The sequence below is a fragment of the Simochromis diagramma genome, unplaced genomic scaffold (genome assembly GCF_900408965.1).
Source record: "Simochromis diagramma unplaced genomic scaffold, fSimDia1.1 OVJJ01000293.1, whole genome shotgun sequence".
Lineage (NCBI taxonomy): Eukaryota > Metazoa > Chordata > Actinopteri > Cichliformes > Cichlidae > Simochromis > Simochromis diagramma.
The window spans coordinates 16,613,484-16,623,371 of NW_024386801.1; the positions used below are offsets into that span (position 1 = coordinate 16,613,484).

Below are 9,888 nucleotides of genomic sequence, written 5' to 3' on the forward strand. Positions count from 1 at the left end.
ACATAGTGGAATGAGCACAACATCGTGAAGCCAGCGCGATGCCAGCCGTGATAGACGTTTCCCCTTTGTGAGTTGTATCAGCTGGATTGCGATGCCGTGCTTCTGATTAATGATGTCTTTTAAGTCGTGTTGTATGAAATGTGTGGCTTTGTGGTCACATGTTGTTTGAGTGGTTGAATACTTGGATTTGAACGTAGGTTTGTGGGTTTTTCGGGGTGTTTTTTTCTTTCCATGGGACCGGTGTACAATTGAAGACTAACCTTATACTCAAGTCGTTCTCACATGAAAACAACTCCTACACAATAGAACAATGCATTCTGCTGCCACTTATTTTCTATTCAGCTCAGCCAGCTAAGGATTTCCCGCACTTGCCTTTGGTATTTACCTTACCATCTCTGTGCACTCATCAGCACCGCCGCTCTCTAATGTTTGCAAGCGCTAGCTATTCTCTGAGCCCCTTTTTTGCAGAGAGAAGTGTAATGATCGTGAACGAATTTGCCCTCCAAGCCTGCAGACCTCCCTCAGAGATTGAGTTACACCCCATTTGCTTCAGGCTACATGTTGTGATCGCAATCTCCTGATTAGAAACACAAACCCGTGTTGAGAAGTGCCTCACCTACCTATGACACACTTTTTCTCTCTTACCCTTCTTTTTTCTGTGGGGCTCAGCATTGACAAAAAAGGTAAAAAAGGGGGAACTGAGAAGGACATAATTGGGAAACAAATCAGTGGAAGCCTACGGATGCAGGCTACTTTTCCTCCAAAACAATGTGGAACCAATCAATGTTCCTGTAATCAGAGCTGCATTCGTATGAACTGGGATACAAAAGTAGCAAGAGAAATTCATTATTTCCCGAACTGCCAGTCCTTCATAATTACTGTTTTCTTTGAATATGCACCTGCTCCCTATCCTTTCTAACTTGTGTGTTCAGGCACCTGTTATAAATGAAAAAGGTGGCTTCTTCTTCCTTTCTTTGAAACAGCAGGTGAATGAACCTGGTGACCTTTGATACATTCACTGTGAGGCCTGCATTACTGGTATGGTACTTTATAGATATCTTAGTTCACAGATAAACTTGATACAGTAAATACAGTATTTTGCAAAAGTCTCAAGTGTTATCACTCATTTCTTTATATTTTATTTCTACTTAACTAACCAGACTTTCTTTTATTTATTTTGGACTTGAGCAATAGTTCTCCAGGACTTCTGAAGGACTTTTAAAGTAATTCTTTAGACACTGGCTGCTTTTTTCAACCATTTTTAAAGAAATGTCTTTATTTAGTTTGTTGAACCATGCAACACTGACCTATGAATCATTATCAAACATAAAAAGGCACATCTCAAGGCACGAACCAATGTAGTGTCTAAACATAAAAGACAATTATGCAAAGAAACAATTTAACTTCTGTGCTAGACACTTTGTTATTAACAGCCTGTCGGGAAAAAACATTATTTCCACTCCTGTAGTTTAATCTATAGAGATCAAAACTTTAGCAACACATTTAGTATAAAAAACAACTTTATTACTTTCAGCCTGTGACCCTTCATCAGGATCATCAAGAACTGTGTAGAAAGAAAAATTCTAGTAGGAAAACTTGAAAACAGCCAACCATTGTGCATCAAGTATATCAGTTCACTCAGTTAGTTGAATCTATAAAAAGTGCCAAAAGCCAGTCTGATTGGCAACAACTTTATTTTTCAGCATGACTGCCAGATCACTTGAAGCATACCTGGGTAGGAAAACACACATCAAAATGACTGAATGGTGTAATCCTGGTTATCACTAAGAACAAAATGTCTTTTGTGCTCTGTCTAAAAGTAAATATCATTTTCCCCCTTTTTCTCCCATTACAATGTTTAATCTTGAGTATTATAGCTATGCTGTAATGCTCACCACACACTGACCATGCCATTACTGGTGTAGGCTGGACATGAAAGTGACAAGAGATTTTCTACCTTTGTATTTGTCACGTCTGATAGCCGTTGTTCACTTGTCAGTTGCACATTGTTTGCCATACAGTCTCCCCCGCTATCACTTCTGTTTATGTTGCATGACTTCCTACATTTCATAATACTCTGTAAAGTCCAACTTGCATCATCTCCTGTATGTTGCTCATAATGGTAAGCCACAAGCAAAGTGAAACCTTTCTGAAACCTTGAACGGGATCTCTTCAAACAGCTCGAAGGAATTATTCACCAACTCTAATGTTGCCGTGTTCCCATGCCTTTTCTGAATACTTGCTCTCGATGACCCTCGGGCTACATTCATTTTCAAATTCCCACTTTCTCCTCTCCCCTGTAAAACGCTGCACATATACCTCTCTGGCAGCTCTTTCTGCTGCAGCTGAGTAAGTAAGATGGAACAATTTTCCCGTCTAAGTATTGTCAGCATATCACTTGTAGATGAATTTATCTTAAGCGGGGTGAAGAGTGCTCTGGCATTGTGTGTCCTGTACAGGGTTAGACAGTGATTTATCACACACAGACAAAGACACGTATACGTCTCTGCGCTTACACTCGCACACACGAGCAAAGAGTTGATTAATCACCAAAGTGTCTAACCCCGCACTCTCGAGATTGAATTCTCCAGAAGTGACTTGGAAACGAAGACGGATGAGTCCCCGTGACAGCGTGTTATCTCTCTGTCAGGCACACTCGATGAAAAATACCCAAATGACAAGCTCGAAAAGTGGCCAGTGTCTTTAAGCTTCAGCGTGTCCTTTCAGAGGGGAGCTCGCTGCATGCGTTTTGGGTGATGCCACAATTTTATAGCAGGACTGTTTTTTCCCCCTTAAAGACAAAAAGGACAGGGAAGTTACAACAGTATGCTTTTATAGACTGTGTAAAAGCCAGCCTGTGCAACGAGCTCCTGCTTTTTAGTTCAGATCCAGTGTAACAATATGGTGAAGTATGTTGTTCCCTGGCAGCAGCTCGGCAACTAAAACTAACGTGTAATCCTTACATTATTAAATTATTACATTATAAGCCGAGAGCAGCCTTTAGTAAAGTAATATGAAATTAGTTTTTGTGAAATTCATGACATTTTTTTGCAAGATTTAAAAAAACTAAAAATACTAGTGCCCGCTCTACCTCCACACAAAACTTTTTAAATGTCCAATCCCTGACATAATCATTTGTCATTCAAACCCAATTAAAGATTTTGTGAAATACACAGAAAATACCATCACTGGATCACTGTCAACTAATGTTTAATATAATTTTTTTTGATGTACTAATTTTCAGTTTTTAACGTAATTTTTTTTCTAATTACGTCACATTCTGCATGTGTTGAAAATCTGTGCTGCGTTAACAGTTTACATATTTAGACATGAACTTACACAGAAATTAAGGGAAAAGAGTGAAATAATTTCCCTTTTTTCATTTAACATTTAGTGCTGCCTAATTTAGCAATGAAAGTGTCAGTTGTGTTTGAAAATGTGTATGTAAAACCGTCATCGGCGTCTAGGAAAGAACCCCCTAATGTGCCCTCCAGACCTGAACAGCCATGTGTCTGCTCAACACATCATTCATTATTTGCGTTGCTCTAAGTAAACTACATAGACCATAGATCACACTTGCGGTTAACCTTCCTCGGCTATATTAGGGCAAATATGCTGTGCCGTGTATGTCACGCTTATATCATGTGGATTAGTATGAGGCGTACACAGAAGAATTCATGCTCTGACCTTAATAGCGTCTCAATTAGGTAAGTATGTTGTAAATTACAGCAAAGCCAAATACTGGGAATACTTGAGGGCCGAGACTGAGTGTTGTGTTTGTTAGGAGTCCATCTGTAAGGCATTTAGGGCCCCACGTCTCTAAAAGCATAGCTCTGAGGGGGGCAGGAGTTTGTGTGTGCGTGTGTTTAGACTGGTCAGACCCAGAGAGTTTGCAGGGCTTTAGAGACAAGGGCCTGGTACTGTAAACATGCAGGCACATATATACGTATTTGAACATTAAGGCAAATACAAGTGAATATCCAGGCGCACATAAATATACAAATGCACACACACACACAGAGAAAGATTCACAAAGCTGTTCATCCCCGCTCAGATCTCAACAGCTTCATTATATGTTGAGCCGGTGCAGGATGTGCCTGAGATGAAATGGCTAGAGGGGGGAGAAAAACAGAATTTCATGCCTTAAATCGAATAATGATTTACATTGCGCGCATCAATAAACCCATTGTATCCAATCAAGTTTCTCTCTGTTTTGTGTGTGGGCTGTAACAATTTGAGCCCACATCAATATGAACTTGTTACTGTAATTTCCTCTGGACTGTCTTTGTGTCATGGACTTTTCTCTGCAGAAACGTTACTTTTAAAGTCACAACAGAACTAATGCATAGAAATCAAAGACGCTAATAGAAAGAAATATTTCTATACAGACAAAACCACTACGGCATAATGAGCTGCCTGTATCTTCAGTCTCATTTTGGCCTCAGTGGAAGGGGGGGGGTGAATCGGCAAACCTCAATCCTTGTGCGACACTTCTGATTTGTGATTACTGCAATAAAGCGGCTTAATGATGCCGAAACATCATTTGTGAGATTCACCGCTGATATGAAAAGAAGGCCGTTTAATCTGTCGTGGATTTTGAGTTATGTCTCTTAAATTCATACCTCGTCTTATCTTTGGGGAAAACAATTAAATACTTATCTTAACTAAGAGTGATTAAAGTGCCCCATGCATCCTCCTTTTCCTCTCCCTGGGTCATTGGTGTCACTCCGTTTGCTTGTCTGTCTGCCTTTACCTTACGAGTGCCCCCCACTCTCGTTCTGTTTTGCTTGGTGTTTCGTCCCCTTTGCTCTTGTTTCTATTACCTGTTTTTCTCCAAGAGCACCCTGTCTGTTGTTGTCCCGTGTTTTGATATATGTGTGTGTTTGGTTGCTCTGCACTCAGTGGGGGTCGGACTGACCGGACCAGTCCAAACAAAGAGAGGAAACTTGGCAAAGGAAGCACGTGCAACACACACATGCACACACACGCACACAGTTATGTGTCCATTGACTCACATTCATTTCCTGCAGACTCACTCCAGACTTTATCATAACAACTACTTGCCTAACCTTTTACTGTAACCTTAACCCAGACCTAACCTTTAAATATGTATTTGCGTTAATGTTGAATGATTTATGTTATGGAGTCTCGCTTTTTTTCCGCACAACATGATGTCCCCATAATGTCACCGTGTAAACACGTTTAGGTCCCCACGAGCGCATGAGCTGTACCCAGACCACACACTCAAACATTACAAATCCTTGAGCTCGCGGCTTCGGTGTACTTGCTGCAGTGTTGCTGCCGGGTGCCACGGACAAGCACATGCAGAATCCCCATGCATGTCTGGACTTGTCTTGGCGATAGTTGCAGAACACAACATCCTGGCAGCTCCTGCTGTATTCCTTTAAATCTAGATGCTTGAATTGTTTTTGTACAGATGTCATCAAAGTGACTGCTCACACCTGTGCAAAGCAGATTTATCCTAGCACATGTGCTTGTGCAGCACACAGGAAGCATTTTTTAATTGTCCTAGCTAGGCCCAGTAATTCTCTTCTACACCATCGTCTTTTTAAAAAAAAAATTTATCTCCATTAACATCCAGTAACACCTATCTTGGATTGACATGCTGTGTCATAGCAGCAGGTTTAAAGCTCCTGCAAATCATCAATACAATACAAAGAAGCGAAATGACAGCAATTTTTAAACATTTTCTATTGATGTAAAATGATTTCTATTAGGATCATAAATTCCTGCGCCGTATTTTGAGGTCTAATAAACACACAGTGTTACATTTAATCTCCTCAGTGGTACCTGTAGCAACACACATACAACACCGCAGCCCTTCGTGGCTATTTTTGCGGCCTTTTTTTCAGCCTTGTCTCTGATCTTGGCGCCCTTTCTTTGACTCACTTTGCCTCCCTGTAGCTGAAGTGGTCTTTCTCACATCTACACTTCCCACTGTTGATGTGGTATCTTTATAGCTCTGCGAACTTGATAGCATGCAGTGGGTGGTGTGCTGCTGAGTGAGCTAGATAGTGCACCAAGAGCAGCAGCGTGTTGTTTGTAGTGCGGCCCGGTAGTAAATCATGTTTCGGCAGTGCGCTGGGGATGCAGCCCCTGGCAGCTCCCAGACGGCCCTTGGCTCTGGCTCCCTTCTCTTAGCGCCACTCTCTAATTTCAGAGCCGGGACCCTGCCTACTACTGTGTCTTTACCACATTCCCACAAACCAGAGACGGACAGTCTGCCTGCATGTCTGGCTACTCGCTCTCCATCTCGCAGTCTCTCTCTGCTTTTGTGTCTCTTTCTCTCTCTATCTCTGTTTTGCTCACACTCCCTATTTTTTTACCTCCTGTCACAATCTTCTTTTTTTTTTTCCCTGTGGCTCTCGTTCCCAGAGCTTGCCCCTTCATCTTTCCCTGCGTTTGCATCGTTCTGTGCCTTTAGGATTATAGGTCTGCAGTCTCAGTCATGGTTTCTAAATCATGTTCTACCCTACCCTACTGTGTCTTGTCAGCTGCCCCCCCACCCTCTCCTGTGAATTGCTTTCTGCTTTTCTCTAGAACCCACTTTGGGCTAGTTCATTGGCTGTGAATACCCATGCTGCATTTCCATTTTAATTGCCCAACTTTTGCAGGGCCCTGGGATATATATTTTTGCACATATATTTTATGGCCTTGGCAAAATGCCCCCTGCTACTTTTGGTTGGACCTGACCACTAATGCACTACACGGACCAGTTCATTATCAGCATGGAGGTGTGAGCTTATTTAAGTAGGTTATGAAAGGGTCAATATACAGTTCATGAAACAGGGGTCTGTGTTTTATTGGGACCTGCAGTCTTGCTAATACACACTGCTAAGTAGCCCTGGTGCCACCCTACTTTGGAGTGCTATTAAATCAGTCTACTGCATGGAACAGTAAACCAGCTGTGAATAATACCAAGCTGTGTAAATTACTCCAGAAGCCATCAGTGTAAATGTCACTGCCGTTAAGTCAAACCTGGGGGACGTATAATGGGCAGTATGTGCATTCTGCATGTGTTGCTGTATCTGTGTATTTTCTGCCTATGACTGCCTATACCCCTTATCAGCTGGGTATTGATGAATCAGCATTTCCTATCAGCAGTAATGCTTTATTAAATCCTTAATTTTTTTTAATGCTTTTTGGTTTAATTCCAGTTTTTGTTAAAAACCTGTGACCTGATTTTTTTTATATTAGCAGTAATTCAGTCCTGACACTACTAATATATGAACGTTTATTTCATTCTTCATTTGTAGGGCACTTAAAATAAATGTTGGGGGGAAAAAGATAAGAGATTTTTTAATCATCTCTCCATTAGCTATCCCAACTTTATCCTGTAGAGGGTGATGGGGGGCTAGAACCTATTCCAGCTGACCAAATGCAAGAGGTGGGAGGTGCTCTGGACAGCTTAGCAGTCAATCATCAAGCTAATACAAGAGACAGGCAACTGTGCATGCTCCCACTTACACCTACAGCCAATTTTCCTATTACCCTAACATGCATGTCTTTGAACTGTGGGGGAAAAGCCGAGCACCCATAGAAAACACAGTTAGAACATGCAGACTCCAAACCCTCTAAAGGATGAACGTCTATAGCAAATGGATGAATGGGTGACATTGCTGAGTCCACAAACTCTTGAGTTACTTTAGCTAAATGTGAACATGTGAAAATGTTGACTGTAAACAGACCTTATGGGTTACCATGTTACTTTTGTGTGTTAGCACATTTGGTAATTAACATTAATTCAGACAAATTTTCAAGTCCATGGTCACACAAGAGGAAAAGGGATAAGGTCATCTGTTGGCCTTATTGTCCGTGCAGCATTTCATTCCACTCCATATGCTAAGTGCTCGGATCCTTCACTCTGAAACCAAGTGGAGAACCGTCTGACAGGCAGACAGACGAGCATTTCCACCCCATTATGCAGGAGAAGATTAAAAATAGGATAAGGTAAATTTGTTGCTGAGTGTTGTGCCATGCAGGCTCGAACCTTAGTTCATGGAATAATTTTAAGTGGCTGTTACTAATGCAGGCGTGTTTATGGCTGTGTAAAGATTTGACTAGGCCACTTGTGGTTCAGACATTGGCCCTATAGTACTCTGTGCCCAGACATATCCTTCAGGCAACAGTAGGTTTGCTACTGCCCATAGTAACGTGTGTATTTGTGTGTGTGAGTGAATGTGTGTGTGCATGCACACCTATGTGTTTAGGCCAAGTCAAGTTTCCCATTTGCTTTAATAGAGTCAGGTTTTTCAAAACACCTAATAAGCCTGTCTGTATCCCACGTTGAGTTTTTTTTTGGTAAGTGACTAATCACTTTATGGAAATGGATTTTTTCTATACCTCGGGGCAGTGCGGCACACCTTTCAGTCTTGTGCAATTAACATTGTAGTCCACACAGGATACAGGCCTTTCTTATAGTCTAGCATAATACAATGGATAAAATCAGGAAACTGCTTTTTGAGGCCAAATCAGTAAATGGAGCCATCGGTGGTAGAAGCATATTTACAACCCTTCTTAAAAGGTCCCCCATCCTGTGTTATAAAGTCATCATCAGCAACTGTACAGAGGTAAGAGCGGGATCCTGTCTTAAATGTTATTCATTAATAATCATATCATTATTACCAAGTCCATTTTATCTGAACTTCCTGCTTTAAGTCCTGTGCTACCATTTTTTAGTCACAACAGCAGTTGCTGCAAGGCACTTTATATTGTAAGGTAAAATGCTACAGTAATACAAATATAACCCCAACAATCAGACACCTCTCTATTAGCAAGTACTTAGCAACAATGGGAAGGAAAAACTTCCTTTTAATAGGAAGAAACGTCCAGTAGAACCAGCCCCTCACCCCAAACCACTGCAACTGGCTGGGGGGTGAGGGGAGGGAGACAAGACAACAGACACACTGTGGAAGACAGCCTGAGATTAAGAATAACTAATGATTACATGCAGAGTTCTCTGTAAGCACACTATGAGGGAAAAAGGTGAGTGAGGAAGAAACAGTCCTCAGCAGCCTAGACGTACTGCAGAGAGCATTCATGGTCACCTGATCCAGCCCTAACTAAATGCTTTTTCAAAAGGAAAGTTTTAAGCATAATCTTAAAAGATCTGTCTCTGGGAGCTGGTTCCACAGAAGAGGGGCCTCAAAGCTAAAGGTTCAGTCACCCATCCTTACTCTCCCCGTTCTTACCGTCACCTAGCCGGCCTGTTTTCCCAACTGCTCTGGACAGACTGCTGGGGTGACCTACCCTCCGTCTTCACCTGCACCGACTACAGGGGTCTGGCTGGCTACAGGATTTTTTTCCGGAGCTGCGTCTCTAATTCACCAAGCCTAGCCTTCACAACTGTGTTTATTACTTAAAATTTCACACGCTGAACAGGAAAGTGACGGAGGGAAAGGTGACGAAGCCATGCTGATAACAACTCAGCTACGAGCTATGCTATTTAGCAAAACAAAATGAATGAATACTGTGAATATAATTAGCTGGTAATTTCAACAGAGAGCATGTGTTGGATAAAGCACTTGAAGCTTACACTATAAAATAAGAAAAATAAATGTAGCAGCACTGTCACAAGAAGCTGTAGAAATACAAAGTCTTCAATTGTCTGCTGTGAGTTGCGAATGTTATTCCTGGCCTTTGGTTTTCAGCGATACAGATAAGCTCCTTTGTTGTGCTAGAGTCAATTTTCCGTAAATGACACTATGCCCACTTGCCTTCCTGAGGGCCCTCCTTCCAGGAAATTTTCGACATAGTCCAAGCGTGGATAGAAGCACTATTAACGGCTAAAAAACACAAAAACAATGTTGTAATATGGATGCCTTTGAATAGAGATGGCATGAGAGTCACAAGAGAAGTCTTGCACAA

General features: G+C 41.6%; 1 protein-coding gene across 3 annotated transcripts in view; it reads left to right on the forward strand.

Moving 5' to 3' along the window:
• The window catches only part of kcnq1.2 (potassium voltage-gated channel, KQT-like subfamily, member 1.2), a 191,241-nt gene that overhangs the window by 124,275 nt on the left and 57,078 nt on the right, over positions 1–9,888 (forward strand). The window lies entirely within an intron of this gene.